Here is a 22,582-nt window from a genome sequence, read left to right as displayed (position 1 = left end):
GAGAATCAGAACTACTACCTACACCTGTGAGATGATTCATTCCTCAGCCTGGCCCCACACTGAGACGGAACACGTCACGTCTGAGGGTTTGACACAGAGGTGGACCCCCCCCCCAACCCCCCTACGGTCGTAAAGGATTACTCCAGAATGCTGAGCGAGCTCTTTAAAGTGAGAGCTCTGAGGTCACTCCACTTCAACGAGTGAAACTTTGCTCTTCATGATCCTGCCTTTATAACAACTAAAACTTCTAAAGATAAAAGATATCTGCAGTGTGCTCTGAATATAAAGTCTAGAACGGTTCTGTTGTCTAGACAAAGACGTCACGGCTAAAAAACCACATTTAAAGTCATCAACACAAACCCAGCAACAAGTAAAGCTCTTTTAATCTAGATAAAAACCTTGGAATCAACACAACAAAACTACTCAGACACTAAAGGCTTTGGGTGAACAATTAGAAAATACAACCTTTGTAAAGTTAAAGGAAGAAGAAAAGTTTATTTGTTCTGAATAAAAAAGCAGATTTATGCTACTTTTATCACAGACGTGATTGTATCTGATCTGAGGGTCACATGATCAACATTTAAGTTAGCATTTACAATAATAACCAATCAGAGCATTAATATAGGAAACAACAAAGTTTGAGTGTTTTAGTCACGGTTTTGTATTTTATCCGTTCATTTTTGGATGTTTTTGGAGTCATTTTGTGTATTTTTGTTACAGTTTTGAGTATTTTTCTGCAATGTAAGTTTTTTGTGTAATTTTTGCGTCGTGGGAGTCATTTTGCTTGTTTTAATTTTATGGTCACATACATACTGATACGTACATGAAATTCATTCTGTGAGTCGTTTTCTGGGTTTTGTTGCAATTGTGTCTGTTATTTCAGTGTCTGTTTTTAGTGTTTTTTTGCATTTTTATTGGCATTTTGTTTATTTTTTAAGATCACTTTATTGTTACATACATACCGGTACATACATGACATTTTTTGTGGTTTTGTTGCAATTTTGTGTGTTTTTAGAGTTATTTTAGCGTGTGTGGGGTTTTTTTTAGAGTCATTTTCTTCCATTTTGTTTCTTTTTCTGTAATATTTGCTTTCTGGAGTCATTTTATTGTAGTTTTGTGTGTATTTGGAGTCATGTGTATTTTTATTGTTTCGTTGTCATTTTAGGCTTTTTCTTCGGGGTCCACACACCATTAAATTGAGGCAAATTTTTTGTAATGCATTCATTATTTTTTTTTCGCATGTGGCATTTAAACATGACACTTATTAGAAACACTTCAGAATGGTAGAACAATAACGTGTTAGCAGGCAGTGAGGATAGGGGGGAGGTGATTCAGGGATGGACTCTGTGGGTGATTAATCATACCTGTGTTATATTATCTAGAGAAAGCTACACAAAGACTGTGCGACAACAAAGCTACAGAAAAAAACTGGACTGAGTTTAAAACTGGGAAATCAAAGAGTCTGCGGTGCAGCGTTCCTGTTGAAACGAGGTTCATTTATTATTTTGGGATAAAGGGACCGTGGGAACCACTGCATTTGTCTTTGTGTGTCTGTTAACATTGGAACTGAAAACTAGCAGTGGGCCTGATTACTGCTCCTTAGGTAAAACATGTGAATAAGTGGTAAAGGCAGCACGTATTCCTAAAGATGAATGTAATGTAGGTTAGTGATTTCCATCTTTAACAACCGTCTGCTGCACGCTGTGTGTGATTGATGTTCACATGGAAAACATTTCACATTGTGTAGGAAAAGCAATCTGTTCAGTGGAGTCACAATCCATTTAAAACAATGCAGGAGACACACACACACACACACATGAACTCACAAAACTGAGAACACAAAAACCACACATCAACAGACAACACACACACACACACAAACACTCAAAAACACACAAACGCATAAACACAAAAACACTCAAAAAAACACATGAACACACACACGCACAAAAAAACACACAGACATAAAAACAACACATCAATTGACATGAACACACAAAAACCCACATTAACACGCAAAAACACACATTAACACGCAAAAACACACATGAAGACACAAAAACCCACATTAACACGCAAAAACACACATTAACACGCAAAAACACACATGAAGACACAAAAACACACATTAACACGCAAAAACACACATTAACACGCAAAAACAACACATCAACATACTGTAAACACACAAAAACACACATGAAGACACACGAACACACAAACACAACACATCAACACACAAAAACAAGCATAAACACACAACGCATAAACACAAAAAACGACACATAACACACAAAGACGCACATTAACACACAAAACAACACACAAGAACACAAAAAACATAAACGCACAAAAAACAACACATGGACACGCAAAAACACACACATCAACATAGAGAAATGTGGACGCTGCTGCAGCAACACACACACACAGACAGATGCACACGCGCACTAATAGATGAGTGAACAGGGGCCTTGCTGAACTTCTCTCTGTCATCCGAGTTTGTGTAGCATTGAGTTGTGTAGCATATATTGTGTAGTGTTGTGTAGTGAGGCTGACCTTTTCTAATCCATTTCTCTGTGCTCTACATCATGTCTGAGGTAACAACACGAGTTCTTGGAATAAATAAAGGAAATCATTGTAAATAGAAATAAATGGTCAAACAGCTGTTGTTGCTAAATGTGAATAAACAGGAGCAGAAACACAAAGAAAGGGAAAAACAGGTTTTATCAACATGGCAGAAGTTTGTTCAAAAATAAATAGTGTTTTTCTGCCAAAGAGGGCGTATGTTTTCACCTTTTTTTAAATTTCCATTCTGAATAACTTTTACCTCTAGCTTGAATTCAAATTAATTTTATTCTGGAACATCTGTTTACTCTTTGTTATAATACTGCTAAACGGCACACATGACATTATTCATAACATCTGCTGCTTTAAGATTATATTCATATAATTATGATGTGCGTCACAAACTAAGGAGTAAAATAAACAAAACACTGTAGAAGTTTAGTGTCATAAAAACATGCACCAGCATGGAGGAAGAACAAATGAAATAATAATATTAATAAAGTAGCAGATATTCGTTCACTGTGCATCACATTCACAATATCCACATGATCAAACATTCATGTCAGCATTAAAATAATGAACGTTTACAGGAAACAACAAAGTTTCTGTTTTTTTCATGTTTTCTGTGCTTTTTGGAGTCATTTTGTCCTTATCTGTAATTTTCTATATTTCCCAATTATTTTGTGTATTTTGTTATTCATCTGTAATTTTTTAGAATAAATTTGTCTATTTTGTGCATTTTTCTGGGATTTTGTAAGTTGGTGTTGTGTTGTTGTGTATTTTCCATCATTTTGTGGGTTTTTGCAGTTAAATTGTTTACTTTTGTTTGTCATTTTTTTGTTTTTGGAGTTATTTATTTGTATTTTTGGTGTTGTTTTGTACATTTTTCAGTTTTTTATGTACATTTATCGTTATCTTGTGTCTTTTTAAAGTAAATCTGTTTATTTTGTGATTTTTTTGTTCTTCTAGTAATTTGGTGTATTTTGTTGTAATTTTCTGTTTTTGGAGTCATTTATTTGTATGTTTGGTGTATTTTATGTATTTTCTTGTCATCTTGTATATTTTTCAATTATTTTATTGTGTATTTGTAGTCACCTTTGGCTTTGCAGTAAATATGTGTATTTTGTGCACTTATCATGATTTTTTTAATGTCCTGTTGTGTATTTTTTTATGTTTTGTGTATTTTCTGTCATTTTGTGTGTTTTCCGTATTTTTGGTGTCATTTTGTGTATTTTCTTTGTCATCTTATATGTTTTTCAGTTATTTTTGTGTACATTTGTAGTCATTTATAGGCTTTAGAATAAATTTTGTCATCCTTTCTTTGACTACATTTGTGTATTTTGTGGGTTTTTGGAGTCACATTGTGTAGTTTTGTTCCCATTTTTAGTTTTTGGTGTCATTTATTTGTATTTTTGGTGTTTTGTGTATTTCTCAGTTATGTTTTGTGTATATTTGTAGTTATATTGTGTCTTCTTTGAGTACATTTGTGTATTTTTTGTCATTGTACATGTTTTTTATTGTCCTGTTGTGTATTTTTCTGTCAGTTTGTGTGTTTACATTAGACGTTATTGCCACACAATAGACCCGAGGGCCGCTCGTGGCCCCAGAGCCTGTGTAATCCTTCTTTTGAACGTTATCTGCCTGATTGGAGGATGTTTGCTGTCTTAGGATGACCTTAAGCTATTTTTTTGTTCAGGTAAAAATATTTTCCTTTGACACAGATTGGTTGTGATAAAGGCTTCTTATATAAAAACTCTGCCTCCTCCAGCTCGCCAACATGAGGAAGAACTCCTTGTTTGTTTGTGTCGGCTGAAAAAACAATGAAGAAGTTTGAGTCGTCCTAGGTTAATTTTAGGACGACACTCTGTTTTTTTTTATTTTTTATTATTACACCCGTTACTTTACCTGCCTGTGTGCTGTAGTTTAAAGTTACACCTTGGGGAAATTTGTGTCTGTGATGCTGACTCGCCCTCATGACATACGTGTGTAGTAAATGTTTTACTTTCCTCACCATGAAATGCCTCAAAGGTATAAATCGTCTTCCCTTGTCTGAAGAAATCTTTCCTTTTTTATTGAGTTTTTACCTCCTTTTCTCTCTCTGTTTCTTTTGTATTCTTTGTGGAAAGCATTAATGAGAATACACAGTTCAGCCCTCATGCATCATACTCGTGTTGACTGGAGGCCGTCGCACATTTACTCAAGTGAACCCAAGTGATGCGGCGCCCCAACAGTTAGTTATATACACACACACACACACACACACACACACTCTCTGCTCACATAGAGTTTACCTGCACAGTATCAAAGAATACATCATTTTTAAAAGGTTCTCTGCTATTTTTTGTTATGTATTTTTTTTCATATTGTGTATTTTCATTTATTTGTATAATTTTGGTGTTGATTTGTGCATTTTCTGTTTTAATTTTTTTTAAATTATTTTGTATATATTTGTAATCCTGTAACTTTTTAAAGTAAATTTGTGTATTTATGTGTATTTTTCTGTGATTTTGTATATTTTTTGTTTTCCTGTTGTGTATTTTTCCATCATTTTGTGTGTTTTGGAGTCATTTGTTTGGTGTTGTATGTATTTTCTGTGTCATCTTGTATATTTAAATTTTTTGCATTTCTGTATTTTGTGTTGATTTATTTACTTGAATTGTAATTTTCCATTTTGTGTGTTTTTGGAGTCATTGTGTACTTTTGTTATATTTTCCAGGTTTTTTTGTATATATTTTTTGTCATCTTGTAAGTTTTTAAGAGTGAATCTGTTTTTTTGTTGTCCTTTTATGCATTTTTCTGTGATTTTTGTATGTTTTTTGTTGTATTGTTATGTATTCTTTCATTATTTTGTGGGTTTTTGGAGTCATATTGTTTATTTTTGTTCTAATTTTTCATGTTTGGAGTCATTTACCTGTATTTTTGGTGTCGTTATGTGTATTCTTCAGTGATATTTGTGTATATTCGTAGTCGTCTTGTTCAAGTAAATTTGTGTATTTTGTTGTCCTTTTGTGCATATAATTAATTTACTTGTATTTTTTGGTGGTGGTTTGTGTCTTTTCTGAGTTAGTTGTGTACATATTTTAGTTATTTTGTATATATTTGTTGTCCTTTTATGTATTCTTTTGTGATTTTGAATGATTTTTGTTGTCCTGTTATGTAAGTGTTCATCATTGTCATATTGTATACTTTTGTTTTTGGTCATTTATTTGTATTTTTTTAGTTTTGTATATTTTCTGTCATTTGTATATGTTTTCATTTTTTGTGTAAATGTGTAGTTCTTATGTGTCTTTTTACATTAAATATGTGTATTTTGTGATACTTTTTCGTGATTTTGTATGTTTTGTTGTCCTGTTGTGTATTTTTTCATCATTTTTATGTGTTCTTGTTGGTGTCATCTTATGTATTTTCTTTGTCATCTTATATATTTTTCAATCATTTTTGTGTATATTTGTAGTCGTCTTTGGCTTTACAGTGATGCTGAGCCCCAACAGTTACACACAAACTGTGCTCACAGTATTAAATCATTTTATCTGCTCTTTATTATACATTACAGACCAATAACGCACCAACATGTGATGCTCTAGAGAGATGAAAAGAGCTCAGTTCGTGTTCACATGTTTGGTTTCTGCTGACGGTCGGTGGAATTAACATTAACTTACGGCTCACTTCTCTTAAAACACTGATGAGTCAAAACATCACGTCCACACACAAATGAAGTAGCATTTTTTAATGGTGCCTTAGAGTGAGTGGGATATATTTAATCACATAAATCATCTTTGTCCTTTTGAGATTTCAGGATTCCTCCCTAGTCTAAAATAATACAACACCTTGTTTTACACAAGCTTTCTAAAATCTGTGTTCAATCAGAAGACGTTTAGAACGTCCTGATTATCTGAACCTTTAACAAACACTTGTTACCTTTCCTGTAAATATACACGAAGGGAAAGATATGAAGTTTAGAGGAAAATAATCGACAGCAGACACATTCGTTTTCAGTGAAAAACACTTGAGAGTCAAACTCAGTGGATGCCTTGAGGCACTTTGGAGTGTTTTAAATTAAACGAATGATTGTGCTTTGAAGAAGCTCAGCGTGGCTATCTCTAGTATTATCATCTCTGGTATCATCATCTCTAGTATTATCATCTCTGGTATCATCATCTCTGGTATCATCATCTCTGGTATCATCTTCTCTAGTATTATCATCTCTGGTATCATCTTCTCTAGTATTATCATCTCTGGTATCATCTTCTCTAGTATTATCATCTCTAGTATTATCATCTCTAGTATTATCATCTCTGGTATCATCTTCTCTGGTACCATCATCTCTAGTATTATCATCTCTGGTATCATCTTCTCTAGTATTATCATCTCTGGTATCATCTTCTCTAGTATTATCATCTCTAGTATTATCATCTCTGGTACCATCATCTCTGTTATCATCTCTAGTATTATCATCTCTAGTGTTATCATCTCTAGTGTTATCATCTCTAGTGTTATCATCTCTAGTATCATCATCTCTGGTATCATCATCTCTGGTATCATCATCTCTGGTATTATCATCTCTAGTACCATCTCAAGTATCATATCTGGTATCACCTCTAGTATCATTTCAGTCTCTCTTCATCTCTCCATCTCCTGGAGGACATCTGGTGGACACACTTTAATTCCTCCATCACAGTTGCTTTGGATTAACCAAGAGAGCCACAATTTCCCTTTTTTTTGTTTATCTGAGGATTAGACATTGTCACCAACGGATGATCTGAGGAGAAACTCTGAGTCTATCCATAAACTCTGGGTCAACAAACCCCGCAATGGAAAACTCTGGGTATCTGATTCCATTACAGCTGGTATGAAGTGGGTCAATCAACCCTGAGTATGTAAACCTTGGGTTACTTACGTGCACGCGTGCGATTAAAAAGCCATCATCAATGGATCGAAGGTTTCACGAACTACCATGGTAACCAACCGGGGGAGAGTGATTTATTCACCCTGATGGGTGAAATAAGCCAGTGTTTGAGGAATATGAGCCTGTTCTAAAGTTGCGTTCACACTGAACACACCTTCAGTGATTATAGTGGATTAAATCACCCGTGATTAGTCACTTCATCACTTTATTGCTTTAGTGACGTGACGAGTGGTGAATAATATGAATAAAATGTGTCTGAGGAGACGTGGCAGCATCATAGGATGTCTGCATAGAGAGTCCTCCTGTTACACTGGATATAAACACAGTGACTGCCGCTTGATATCACATCATTTATATTGTTTTTTAATGAAATATTGTTGCCAGAATCATCTCGACGGCCAAAACATGTCATGAAAAAAGATTGAAGCGGAACGCCAACCCGTGACCCTATGCTTCAAAGAGCGGTGTGATAATTCAGTGGCACCATAACTTCAAAATTACATGGTCTATAGATCAAACTGTATTACAGTATGAAACAACAATTGTGCCATACATGTGGATTCATTTAAATTATCATCTCCTCTTTTACATTATCCACAGGTTTGTATTCAGGGAACTTTACTACAGACGTCAGTAGATGTTTTAATGCAGATCAACCTCTCAGTGTCTTTCACTTAATGATCTGTATCCACAATGTTGGAAAGAAAACTAACGATTGCACATTAGTAATGACGTGATGTTACTAATGTGTTTCAGAGAAGAGTGTCAAGTTAAAGTAAAAAAAAGTGTTCCCTGGGAAACGATGTTCAGGTGGGCGGAGCCAGGCAGAAACCCCGGGTTTTTTCAATAAAACCTGCCAGCGAGCAGGTTTAGTTCACAAACAATGTTACCATGGTGACATACTCATAGAAGAACATACCTCAGGACTGTGATACTCAGAGTTTCACTCATTTGAGCCCAAACATACTCAGAGTTAGGGTTTTACATGACGACGATCTGCCAAATCACGGAGATCGTAGAACGTCTGTCGTTCACATTTTAACCCTTGCGGTGCCGTGTCTGTCATATGTCTGTAGCCCATACACAACACATCCAAAGGGTTTTTTCTCGACAAATCACAAGTTTGAGTTTATACCACCATTTTGAGGAAAAATATAGAGATATGAATATTGGTTCATATCATGCAGGTCTACTGTAACCAAAGCAGTAACGTTTTATCCTGTAAAGGATATGATTGTCCAAACTGTGTGAAATGAGGCGTTCAAAAGACTGTTTAAAGTAGGATTCTATTAACATTGTGTTACCTCAATAACAAATAGAAATCACTATACTGATCTGCTGCCTTGTTATGTAGTAAGTGTTGTTAATGCTAATGCTAATGCTACACCACTTTAGTTAAACAAAGTAAAAATACTGTGTGACTAAAAGAACATATCAGCGTTTTTTTTTTTATGTTGATTGTACTTGAACCAGTTTGATAAATTGTGTCCATTTTTAAAAAAAATTAAAAAGTACCCTGACTTAAATGATCTTTTATCACTTTTTTTCATTTTAGGACAATGATTTTAATTAGGTGAATTGGTTTGTTTTATTGTATTTTTCGTAATGTATAGGAACATAGTCGTGTGATATATCGTTTCAAAGGTAATTCAACGTAGAATATGAATATGCCTCACACAATTTCATAAGGGGCAATTTCCATTAAAGTCGTTTTCTCATTTATTTTTGAGTCAAATATTGCAACAGTTGCTGGTACCGAATCAATGACACATACAATTATATGAATGGGCCCATTACTCCGTATGTGCCACGGGGGCACCCCATTTTTTAAATGAGTACTTCTCTATTAATGCTTGTTGAATCGGGCTGCAATGAACATTAAAAAGTACTGTATTTACTTGGCATTGGATCAATACTAAATCTTGCATGATCGTTCACCAGTAGCTGGGATGACTATGGAACGTAACGTAACACATTAGTTTAGTGTGGATCACTTTTTTCTCTTTATGTGTAATGATAGAAAATCTTCCCACAGACTCATTAGAGTAAGGAAAACATAATTTAACAACAGTATCTCTGCTTTACTACAGCTTTTCACACTTAACTTTCAGGAAAATTACTCTTGGAAAACGTGGACATAAAACTTTGCATGCTGTGTCCCTTTGGGATTCGTTTTTCTTGCATTATTTATAGTTTTTTATCAGCGTATATACGGTGAGCCAGAGGAGCGGAGAAAACACAGGAAGAGACAGAAGTGTAATAATTAGCAGCACGTGTGGAATGATGGGAAAGGTTTATTCCAAGTTTCTGCAAACGCAGAGGAGTAAATTATTCATGTTCAGCAGTCTTTTTTTGTGTGTGTGTGTGTGTGTGTGTGTGTGTGTGTGTGTGTGTGTGTGTGTGTGTGTGTGTGTGTGTGTGTGTGTGTGTGTGTGTGTGTGTGTGTGTGTGTGTGTGTGTGTGTGTGTGTGTGTGTGTGTGTGTGTGTGTGTGTGTGTGTGTGTGTGTGTGTGTGTGTTCTCTTATTTTGTATGGAGGAACGTCTCCAGGCTCCTGCTACGAGTGAAGCAGCAGCTTTAGATTTAGCGACATAGTAATTACAAGCTTCTTCTCCCCCAACGCTCACATTCTGAGCTCAGGTTCAGCTACACACACGCACACGCACACACACATACACACACACACACACACACACACACAGTGCTGCTGTAAAACAGTAGTTCTCAACATTTTCAGCCCGTGACATGACAGTTCATTGTTCTAAAAATCTGTGATAACAATATTTATTTTTTTATCTGAATAATATCCAGGAAGTTTACTATTATTGTTTACGTCCTATAGTATATAGTCATCTTAAAGATGTAAATCCTTGTTTTAATCAGGAATAAAATGGGTTGAAAGTGACCAAAAATGGTAGAAAAGCTGGTGAAATGGGGTTTAAAAAACTGAAATTGGTTAAAAGTTGCAAAAAAAAGTGGTTAAAAAAAAAAGATTCAAAGTGTCAATATTGAAACAATTAGTTTAAAATGGCAATTAATGGGCATGACAAATTGTGAATGTGGTTAAATTGGCAAAAATAAGGATGACATATGGTAAAAAAAATAAAATAAAAAGGTTAAAAGTCACAACATGTGCAACATTAGGTGGAAAAGTGGTGGAAAGGGTTTATAAGTGCAGAAAAGGCATTGACATGTGATGGAGAAGTGTCAGAAATGGGAGTAATGTAGCAAAAATACATTAAAAGGAGTAAAAGGAGCAAAAATATGGTAAGAAAAGGGGATGAAAATAGGTTAACATATGGCAAGTTTGGTGGGGCCCATCCATAAAGTCAGCAAAATGATTGTTCTATGAATCTGTGATAACCACATTTATCGATTCATCTGTAAATCCTTGTTTGAATCAGAGATAAAATGAGTTAAAGGTGACCAGAAATTGAGGAAAATGGATGAAATGGGATTTTAAAAACTACATAAATACAAAAACAGGCAGAAAAGTGATAAATTGGCTTAAGAGTGGCAGAAATGAGGGTTGGTGTAGTAGAAAAAGTTTAAACAGAAAAATAATGGGCATGACAAATTGTGAAAATGGTTAAAAGAGGTTAAAAGTGACAATAATGGGTCAACATGTGACATTAGTGGAAAAGTGGTGGATAGGGTTCAAGTGCTGAAAATGTATTGAAAGTGGAAATGTGTGCAGAAAAGACATTGAAATGTGATGGAGAAGTGTCAGAAATGGGAGTAATGTAGCAAAAATATGGCAAGAAAAAGTGATGAAAATAAGGTGGTGAGCTTTGTGTAGTTGCAGAAAAAGGGAAAAAGGAGCTCAAAGTTTCCTGACCCTAAGGTTGAGAACCCCTGCTCTAAACAACACACTATTTCTACTTTATTTAGGTATCGTACGTTAAAGGAGGATTTAGTAGAGGCTTATTGAGTCAAACCTTCCTCATTCCACTGTATTCACACTGTAATCAATCACACAGTAATGGTAGTGTAACATGCCTCTGAACTCGTTTCACTCCATCCTCGCTCTGGAAGTGAATAATACTGCTGTGCAGCCAGATGAGAAACATTGATTCTCCTCCACTTCCTTTTGTATTGCTTGAGTTTTTTTCATTCCAACACGATTGCAGCGCCACTAACTACACACTTTATACACAGAATATTGCAGTTTTCAACATTTATCCCAAACAATAGACCGTAATAGTTGGTAATCAGTGTTTAATGGGAAGCTTTGTGCTCATGGTTAGTGTTGCTGTCTCAGTGTGGAGAGTGAAGACGTTCAGCTCCTAAACTACGGCCTCTGATTCTCCACGATGGTGGAAAAATGAACATAAAAAACAGAATTCATCTTCTCAGATGGAAAAAACCAAACAATCTTTCCCGGGTTCTTTAAAATCAGGTCTCAACATGACACGGAAATGACTGACATGCAAGGTCGTACACCGTCCACCCCGCTGCCCACAGAGTGAGGGGCTCTGGCGCGCCCACAGGCTGCCTCTAATCTGGCCAACTGTGCCGCGTGATCAAAGCCAGCAAAGGCTCAATCCACAGTAAAGATGTCATCAATTCTAAAATTTAATAAAATTGTTCGCTCCCGGTGGACAATTTTGATATAACTCATGAGCGGTTTCATTGCAGTCCAAACAAATCCGATGTTGCACACCTTTGAACCAAGCAGCAGCCATGTTGAAAGTCTCAGCTCTGTCTGTCCCTGAACTACAGAGATATTTGAGCCACATACAGATTTCTTGCTTTTTATACTTTTTTCGCTCCATCTACCAAGTCAAATTCCTTGTATTGTTTTGTTTTAAACTTGGCAAATTACCACCAATAATTCTGTTCAAAATTCTGATTTACAAGTTACGTTCCAAGTAATAATCATGTTATACTGAGACTGAAAATGAATGCAGAGCTTCATCTGAAGTGTGTTTTTAATGTGTTGGTTCAGATTGTTATGTCAGCATTCAAATCTGAAAATGATCTGGTTTAGGATGAGTTCACACCAACAGATCATAAAACCACCATAAAAGTCCTTTTGGGTGGGAGTGATTACTCGCTAACTTCATCCACCAGAGTGTGTCAGCGCACTGTTTAAGGGAGAGTAAAGGTCCCTAGGAGAGCTCTTCTTCTCTGCTTCATTGTCTAATACCAAACCACAGAGTTGGAACTGTCCCCCCCCCGTGCAGTTATAGATTATTTTTTTGGTTCACAGCTGTTTATCGTGTTTCCGTAAACAGAGGAGGTTTACATCGACATTTAACTTTTCCTGGTTATTTAGAGCAGGGGTGTCAAACTCATTTTAGATCAGGGGCCAAATACAGGCCAGTTTGATCTCTAGTGGGCCACAGATTTTATGCAGAAAAAAGAGTAATGTGTCCTAGTTTGCACTTCCAGCTATAAATTACATTTAAAGTATATGACTCTGATGATATAAGCATTAGGTGACAGTAAACTTAAATTCACTTACATTTGATATTATGAACAATTGCTATTTACTTTAGTAGAATAATTTGAGGAAATTTGCAAGATGTTTTTTCATCAATATGAGATTAAAAAAAATAAATAAAAAAAATGAATGCCATCGTCATGTAATATAAGCATGGGAACATTTAAAATTTGTATTCATGTGTATTTGGAGGGGCTGAGATATCTAAAACTGAATTATTTTTTAATTTACCCAATGACATGTTTTTTCTTTCAATTTTACTTTCTCCTGCATGCCAAATTAGATGCTCTAAAGGGCCTGATTTGGCCCCCGGGCCTGGAGTTTTACACGTGATTTAGAGCAACCAGAAGCAGCACAAGTTGTCATTTTGACTGACAAATCTGCTAAATGATGTAAAAATCAGGCTGAATGTTTCCTCCAATAGAAAACAATGGGATGTTTACAGGTAGTGGGGCCGTGTGACATCATCAATCACGTGATTTCAAGATGGAGGAACACAGGCTCTAAAACTGTAAAGTAGTCCCATTTTTAAAAGTTACAAATATGCTGCAAAATAATTCATTTTGTTAGTCATAGATCTGCTAATAAGAACATTTCAAAGGTTTTAAGCCACATTTGTAAAAACAGTGGAGAATCCCTTTAAACGGGTTAGTGAGGATCAAACGTTAAAGCTCAGCGTAACCATCCTAACCATCCAAATCATGTGAAGCAAATCTATTAACCATATCTAGCATGTTTGGTACGTTTTCTGGAAGTTTTAAAAGCCAGTAAAGTCATCTAAAAAGGTAAAGGTGATCAGTGACGGGCCGTGACCACTAGGGTTGGGTAGGCACTGCCTACCTTGCCTACCCTGACGGCACATCACTGAAGGTGATGAATAAATGGGTAAACTCTAAAACGGACTTCAGGAAATTTATAAATCCTAATAAACTTTTTTTAAACCCATTAAATCTTCTCAAAAATGCAGATTTAACTGAATTGGTATATTAAAGTACAATCCCTATGTTAATTTGCATCAACTTAATGATATGTTGTTTTATTGGTTTGTTAAAGTATGGAAGAAGTCACTCAGCGCGGTCTGGACTTAATGCCACAGCCATCATAAGGATTTACATCACTACACGACGGCCAACAACCATAACGTAGCCATAAAAACTTGTAAAACAAACGATCACTCTTCACCCTCTGACACTGGACGTCATCATAAAAATCAATCACACAGATTGCTGCGATGCATTCATGGTCCGACCATCTAAAGCTGTAAATCCTGAGGACAGAGGAAGGCTGAGACTGCAGGAGTTTGGTTTCATTTATTATTTAAAGTGGTTCACGCTCCATGAACTGACTCTAGAACTGGTGATAGAAGCACAACAGAGAGCTGGACGTGTTCGACCTGAGGGAAAAACATCATTACTGCCTTTCAATATCTACTTCCTGAGATATTTTAAGGTGTGATATCTCGATTGTGTTACTTTCATTTCTCAGCTTAACTACGAAATGCTAAAAGAAGAAAATTAACTCCTCGAGCTTCTTTGTCCGATCACAAAAAGTCATAAAAAAATCACAAAGCTTATTTAACACTTTGTGAGTTCAGCCTCACATTTTTAGATTGAAACCACATTTATGTTTGATTTTGTGAAAAAAGCTTGTGGTATGGTGTGATTTCAGACTCTGGACATTTGTGGTGTAAATATATGTAAACGTTTTTATATATTTAGCCAATGGGGGTGTGGCAGGACTGGAATCAGGGTCCCCACCGTCATTAAGTTCCTGTCTTGAAAAGTCATGGAATATTTTTAACTGTTTTGGAAATATAGCCTATTTTATGTTAATGTTTAAAATATGTTAAACCCCAAAGATGTTAAGCGTGAAGTGAAAGTCATTGTAATAATTGAGCGGGAATTACAAGATCTCACAATTTCGTGCAAATTCACTCCCCATCTCATTTTTTAAAATTGTCCGTATGTAAGATCACTTCATCTGGCGTACGTTAAAAACCAGGAAATACATACGCAAAAAAAGATCTCAGTGCTTCAGAACTAAGTCACGGTAATTTGGTAAAATATTTTGGAAATGTTTTGAAAAATCATTGTAAAAAAAGTGTGGGAACCCTGTGGAAAGCAACACAGAACAGTTACTATTAAAAACGAACCGTCATGCACAGCATGCAACACTTAAAGCTGCAGTATGTAAGTTTTTTTTGGGCGTCATTGGGTCCAAAACCTATAATCACCTTTGAGCTTACTGTAATTCAAAGTGTTCTGAATACACAGTATTTGAGCTTTAGAAATCAAGGAGCGTGACACTACTTTTCAGCCAGTCAAGTGCTCCATGAGCTGCTTTGGACAATACTATTGGCTGCTCGATTGAAGTCAAGCGTGTTCTCGCTATTTCAACTTATATCTACCTTTTAATTGTATTTTACTTATTATTTTAAATACAATTTTCATTTTTGACATTTTTGTTTAATTATGGTTTTCTTTTTGTTTTGTTTCCTCACAGGAGTTAAAAACTAATATTTTCTGAAAAAATTATTAATATTTCTAAAAAAAAAAAATGTACGGAATTAAAAAAAGTTAATGTGGAAAACACAGAATTTGGGAAAAAATAAAATGGATTTAATAAGGGCCCTACACAAGACAAAGTTCTCACATTTGTTACTCGTCTCTATGGAGAAAACAGTGGCAAAGAGGGAGGATAGCGGTAAGGGACGATAGGGTTCAAATCAAGGAACAAATCTTTGTTATGACTGATTATTACAGTAAATAACGTGTGTTGGATTCTTTGGCCTTAGTTCACCAAAGACTGTAACCTAAACCAAAGCGGGGAACGTGTCATGTGACTCAGTGAACTGAAGGAAATCTCCAGACAGCAAAGATTATATAAAAGCCCACCCATCGCTAACAACCAATTTCCAATGGAACTGCAGCGTAACGACAACGGAGCTGATACGTTTCTATTAAAGTCAATGTGTCCATTTCCACCACATACGTATGTGATCCGTCACTGTAACAAGTCTGTCAGTCTGGAGCCCTCCAACAGACACACAGACGCATAAATTCAGCAAAGATAAGGTATTCAGTTTATTTTCAAAATAAAATACTCCATATTCAAGGTGGATGGTATTTCCATCCATTTCACCTCCATCTATCTCCAGCTTTCTTCAGGTGCTCGGCGTGGCTATTATTAACAATAATCTCAAACAAAAGAAGATCGACAGGACAGGACCAGGTTTTTAACCACGGTCTCTGAAAAGCAAACAGAAAATCAAAGTAACAGACGGTTTGAACCAGATAAATAAATCCTCCTACACTGGATTAGTCCTCCTACATCATGGCCCATGGTTTACCTCCACTATGGCTGCCTGAGGGGCCTTCAGAGGGCCCTGGACCCCCTGCTGTAAATCAACTGCATGAAAGAAGGCTCGTGACTCGTTCTTTCCCTGCAGATGGAGTGTGTGTGTGTGTGTGTGTGTGTGTGTGTGTGTGTGCGTGTGTGTGCGTGTGTGTGCGTGTGTGTGCGTGTGTGTGCGTGTGTGTGTGTGTGTGTGCGTGTGTGCGTGCATGCGTGCGTGCGTGTGGTGAACCAGTGAGAGCTTGTTTTGATAAAACAGACGCAGACAGTCTGACCTGAGGGAGTGCACGCCTCAGTGCTCACGTGCACATGTACGATACAACATGAATCCATACAGAGAACACTGAACTGTGGATATTCATGATACGGATACACACACTATAAGACCCTGAAGGGGTTAAATAATAATGACACTAAACACACACCAGAAATTTAAAGCTGCTGTAGATGATAAATATCATTTATTTCATCCTAAAGTTCTTCTCATCCACTAATGATGCCAGTGTGTCGCCAAATCACTGCAAAAGAGACATTTCTGATGATTTCACTGATTGAGAAAAAAAACAAAACAATGGGTCAATTCAACAAATTTCCAGGACATTCAACACACTTATGTCTAAAAAATTCTGATTTTTTTTTACCAATTGTTTGAATAATCACTTTTTGAGATATGGATAATTTAGTGAGGGTGGTATGTTTGGTGGTATTTTTCTTCTATATTCAGCTTCTAATATCTTATAGTTACCTTTCCCAGCATTAAATAACTATAATAATGGACTGGGTTTATATAGTGCTAGCGATATAAGACAGAATCAGAATCAATTGACATTACACAGATCGGCCAAAAATATACCTTTAAACAAAATTTAAAAAAAAAAAAGAAAAATGCTAATATTTCTATCCAGAAAACCTCCTGTCCCTGTTCTGCAACAAAGTTCTACAGATATTCATAAATGTGAGTTTTTGATGTTCTGTTAAACTGAACTGCTTCTTATTTTATGCTCCAATATTTTGGAAATGTTGAAAAAAATCGATTCGGCGATATATATCGCAATGTTACGTCGCACGATTCTCGGATTGATTCGAAATGCATCCATATCAATTTTTTTTAGTTAAAAAAAAAAAAAAAAAATGAACTTTTTTTTTACCTTTATTTAACCAGGAAAGTCTTTTCCACTACAGGAGACATTGTAACTACACAAAGAAGTACTAAAACCTGGACATGTTGATCAATTTGTGTTTTTTCAATAAAATCTAAAAATAAAGTTCTAACTTCCTACATTTATTTATTGTTCTAAACATAAACCTGTTAAGTTGCACTAAAGTCAAAGTTGGTTTAAAAGCCACCGGCAGATTGTGTTATTTTTTATTTTAAAAAATATGCCAATAAAATATATTTCATACAGAATGTTCTCATGAAGGTGTACAAATTTACAGATTAGTTGTTTCATAAGTCATATATTAAAAAAATAAATAAATGGCAATAATCGCCTTATACATTAATATCAGGATATATCGTATTGTATCGTATCGTGACCTATGTATCGGGATACAAATCATATCGCCAGATGCCAGGCGATACACAGCCCTAGCAAGAATGTTGCAATACAATAAGTATCACGATACGATATCAGGATGCATTGCGATATTCTACCCAGTTAATATCAAAATGAAACGTAGAGATGAAAAATCAAGTTGTTGAATATGTTCATCAGAAGATATTGATCATTCAGAGGACAAATTAAGTCAAAACTATTTGCTTCAAAACATCCTATTTATTATTTATTATTAGTGTTTTTGCACATTTTCACTGAAAAAACGAAAATGCAGTGTTACACGCTGCCATCATAAAATAAAGTGTAGCAAGTTTATTTTCACTGAAACTACTGTGTAGAAGTCTCAAAGTAATTATTGATTAAAGGCACACTGTGTAGCTTTTGGCCACTAGGGGCGCTAGACCTGTAACTTTCACACCAAGCGCCCCACAAGCGCTGCAGCACTGTTTCAAAAAGCCTCGTCTTTTGATTGTGTGTGCAGACAGTCGTTGACCAGGAACTTCGTGATGATTGGCTCTCAGGGCTGGGTCGGTGGGGCTGGGCTCGCACCGGGGCTGGAGGAGCAACCGTCGCCCTGGCGGTCGGGCTTCCTCGCCCCCGACTCCCTGGCCTCGCCGCCGTTCTCAGGGGACAGGCGACCCAGCGTGCGCGGTATCTGGTGCAGGGCGGGTCGGCGGAGGGGGCCAGGTCTAAGCGGCGTCTTTTAACCAGGAGTCGAATAGGCGGAAAAATAGTAGCAAAAGCCTCAGGCCAAATCCAAAGCCTGTGGTCACGTGACATTCTCCAGGCATTCTCTGGGTCACATGACCTGGCAAAAGACGGTCCGTCTCTTCAAACTTACATAGTCGGTATTTGAAGAGGAAACCCCCGCTCAGAGCATTGATACTGTCAATCGCTGTATATTGGCCTGAATAATCATTTAAAATAACTCGTACTCAACTCTTTAGGTCAAAAAGTATGTGGTGTACCTTTAAGTAGTAGTAAAAAAATTTAAATCGATTTAAAATCGGTACCCAAAAAATTGCGATATATCGTGAAATCGATTTTTTCACACCCCTAGATGACATAATGCAGTGAGAGGTGCAACAGATGGGCACACACACACATGCACGCACACGCACGTTCACACATGCACACATGCATACATTTAGGTTTATTGCCATTAACACAGATGATGACGTGTTGCAGCCAAAACAATCAGTCATCTAAGTATATAATGAGCATTAAACACTTTATTTATCTCTTTCTAAACCCCCCCCCCCTCACACACACACACACACACACACACACACACACACACACACTTTAAGTATACATCTATTTTTATGGTGTTTTTGGATTGTCTTGTTTGTTTAATTGTGTTCTTAAACGGTACTTGACATAAAGGCTAATTAAAATAAAAACAAATTAACACCAAACTTGTGAGTTAATTCAGTTTTTTCTGTGATTGTTAATAGAAACACTCTCGTTGAAATAGTTGTGATAGTTAAACACCTCCACTCGCATTTTTATATTCTCAGTTTTAAATACAGAAATAACTTCATATTACGTTCAGAGATGGTTTAAATCTCTCGTCCTCAGTGACTCGTCCACATGATATAATGAGTTACTGGTATTTGGATGGTGATGTAAATCACACTTTAGTGTTGTTTAGTGTTCTGTCTCCACGCTCACACTGAGGCTTTGTCCAGGCTGTGATTCACACAACTACAGACTCTGATTTTCCATCATCGTGGAAAACAGATGGAAATTGCTAAATTCTAGAACACAAAAAGCAGAATTACCTCATATTGCAGTATTTTTGGACAATATCACACATTTACACACTAGTTTTCCCTGGAAAACAGGTGATTGAACATCAATACGTCACATTTTTCTCAAAATCTCATTTAAAATCTCACAATACGTAATCGTACTCTGCGCGGGATTTAATGCAAAAATGGAAATGGCTCTGTGGACAGTATGGACAGTATCACACATATAGATAGATTTTATTATTATTGTACACAGGCAAACATCACGAGTTTGGAATGGTTACCACACATGAAAATTCAGTGTGGTGAGTGACAGCTTGTTTGGTATTATTCCCATAAAATGGGTTCCAAGTATGGCAAAGTGACATGTCAGACTGACATAATTCCACATAATTTCAGCGTAAACCTCCCAGTTTAATCATCTGAATCAAATAAGACTAATTACAGTTGTTGACTCTATTAAACCAATGGGGGTTGGGGTAATGTAATTGTAAAAGTAGTTTCAACTGGCATATAATGGGCATGACAAATCATGAATGTGGTTAAACTGGCAAAAAATAAGAATGAAATATGGTGAAAAGAGGTTAAAAGTGACAATAATGGGTCAACATGTGCAACATTAGGTGGAAAGGGTTTATAAGTGCTGAAAATGTCTAGAAAGTGGTAAAAATGTGCAGAAAAGGCATTAAAATTTGATAGAGAAGTGTCAGAAATAAGAGTAATGTAGCAAAAATGCATTGAATGTAGCAAAAATATGGAAAGAAAAAGTGATGAAAATAATTTTAAGTTTGGAAAGTTTGGTGTAGTTGTAGAAAAAGGGTAAAAATAATCAAAAATGGGCTCAAATTGTTCAAGAAATATTCTTAGTTTCCTGAAGGCATCTGGTGACCCCCCTCCCAGTGTCTCACGGCCACAAATGGGGTCCTGACCCAAAGGTTGAAACAAGAATAAATAAAGTAGAAGGTGGTTTTATGTCAAACTGTTACTCATTTAAAGTGCTGACAGTGGAATAGAGGAACTAACAGAGATGCAAATGATTCCAATTGAACAAAAGTCATTAAATGAAAGTGATAGCAGACTTCTATTGATAACGGCTTCACACAGAGATGTGATCTATACTGTGAGATGAAACTGTGTCTCAGTGAAGCCAGTGAACAGCTCTATTAACGGCTCCATGTGCTAATTCCCTCACATTCATCCCATTTTACTTTGACAAACGTTGCAATATAAAACCTAGCATGTAGCGTAGCTCATAAAAGGAGCTGCTTTAAATAGCACAGAGTATAAAGACTATAAAGAATACCACCACACTGTTGTTTCTCTCTGGGAGTCACAACAACAGCATTATTCATGCATCTTTTAGAAGTCACTTGGGTTTAAATGTAATAAGTCCCTGTACCTGACACACTAATAGCACACACACACACACACACACTGCCTCCATGGTTGTCTCATTAACTCCATTTCCATCAACACATCACCTGAACGACAGCCACCATCACTTTGATCTCATCCTCCTCTCAACTTACAGCAGAGGAAAAGATGCTGGATTGCACCCATGTGCTCACAATCAGTTGTGTTAAAGGTCCAGTATAATTCTATTTTTCACCTGTCTCCGTTTGTTCTAAGAACCCAAACAACATAGTATTTAGGGTCCGATACCGGTGCCTACTCTGTATTTTTTAAACGGTTCCAGTGCTTAAACGGTGCTTAAACTGGTACTTTAAAAAAATAAATAAATAAAGGAAAACACTTTGTCAAAATACAATACTCTTTTATTTTAGGGGCCAAATTGAACACAATATTACCTTAAATAATATATATATACAAGTAACATATGGAAGTAATAATAAAACATTTAAATATCGAATAAAACAATATTGTAATAAACTATATACTGGATATGAATATTGTTATCATGATTTTAATTGTTAATAATCATTAACAGCCTCTGTAAAAAAAAAAAAAAAAAAAAAAAACCCTCTTTATTTCAATATATATTTTTTAAAGCTATAGGGAGCCTCTTCAAAAGAGTCTCCTGAGGCTCCTGAGCCGCAGGTTGCAGTAAACCCCTGAGCTAGCCAACCTGTTGTGTTCCTGTGTAAATGCAAAACTGTGCCTTTTAAATCTGTTGTTAAAGCTTAAGTTCAACATTTTGTGTACAAACATGACTTGTTATGAGCTTAACATTAAAGGTGCAGTCTGTAACACTTATAAAAGTGTCATAATTGCTAAAGTTGTCACTATGTAAGGACAGATTTACATCAAACTAGCAGTTTGTGTGAAAAAAAACAGACGAGGAGGAGTAGAAGATGGAATTTTCTGCTTGAAAGGTAATTACTGCTGCTTCATTTACATTGTGTTTGATTTGTAATTGTTACACTAGAACTCTGTAGTGCATGTGTTTGTTTGTGTGCGCGCTGCTCTCACCACAGCCTCCGTTTGGGCTGCTGTAAGTGACACTGTGTTGTTGCTGCTGCTAGATTGGTGTGTGCACATTGAGAAAGAGAAGCGCTGCAGTAATACAGTGCATGTTATATTACTGTGATGTTACTGTCAGGCTAATGTTAGCTTGTTAGCTCCTCTGAGGGAGGGAGAGTTTAGAGGCAGGTCAAGAGAGCAGCGGAGGGGGAGAGAGGGATCTGAAAGTCGCAGACTGCACCTTTAAATGGTCAGCGAACACTGAGTTGAAGTATAGACATAGCTCATTATGTTGTCACACATTCATTGGCAACGGTGTTTGCTAGCCTGCCATTAGTTGGCATTAAATTACTAGACTTTACCTAAAGAGGAAAGACTGCTGTCAACATCTGTGATGATGTCCAACACACTGGCAACGCTGGGAGCGGGACTCACTTCAATTTGTTCGCAGGGGGCCGACACTGGCTGCTGCTGTTGTTGACGTGCTTGGCTCCGTTTCACGTAGATTATCAAACACATTGCATTGTTCGGCTTTTAAGTAAACTTCATGTGGTCTTTTATCCTATCAGTTATGAGCA

The 22,582-nt window shown here is 36.4% G+C and overlaps 1 protein-coding gene across 1 annotated transcript in view; it reads right to left on the bottom strand.

Moving 5' to 3' along the window:
- Nucleotides 1-22,582, bottom strand: part of LOC114464101 (caM kinase-like vesicle-associated protein) — a 60,288-nt gene that overhangs the window by 6,369 nt on the left and 31,337 nt on the right.

Source organism: Gouania willdenowi, chromosome 5, assembly GCF_900634775.1.
Source record: "Gouania willdenowi chromosome 5, fGouWil2.1, whole genome shotgun sequence".
NCBI lineage: Eukaryota > Metazoa > Chordata > Actinopteri > Blenniiformes > Gobiesocidae > Gouania > Gouania willdenowi.
This window is presented reverse-complemented; position numbering and strand designations above follow the sequence as displayed.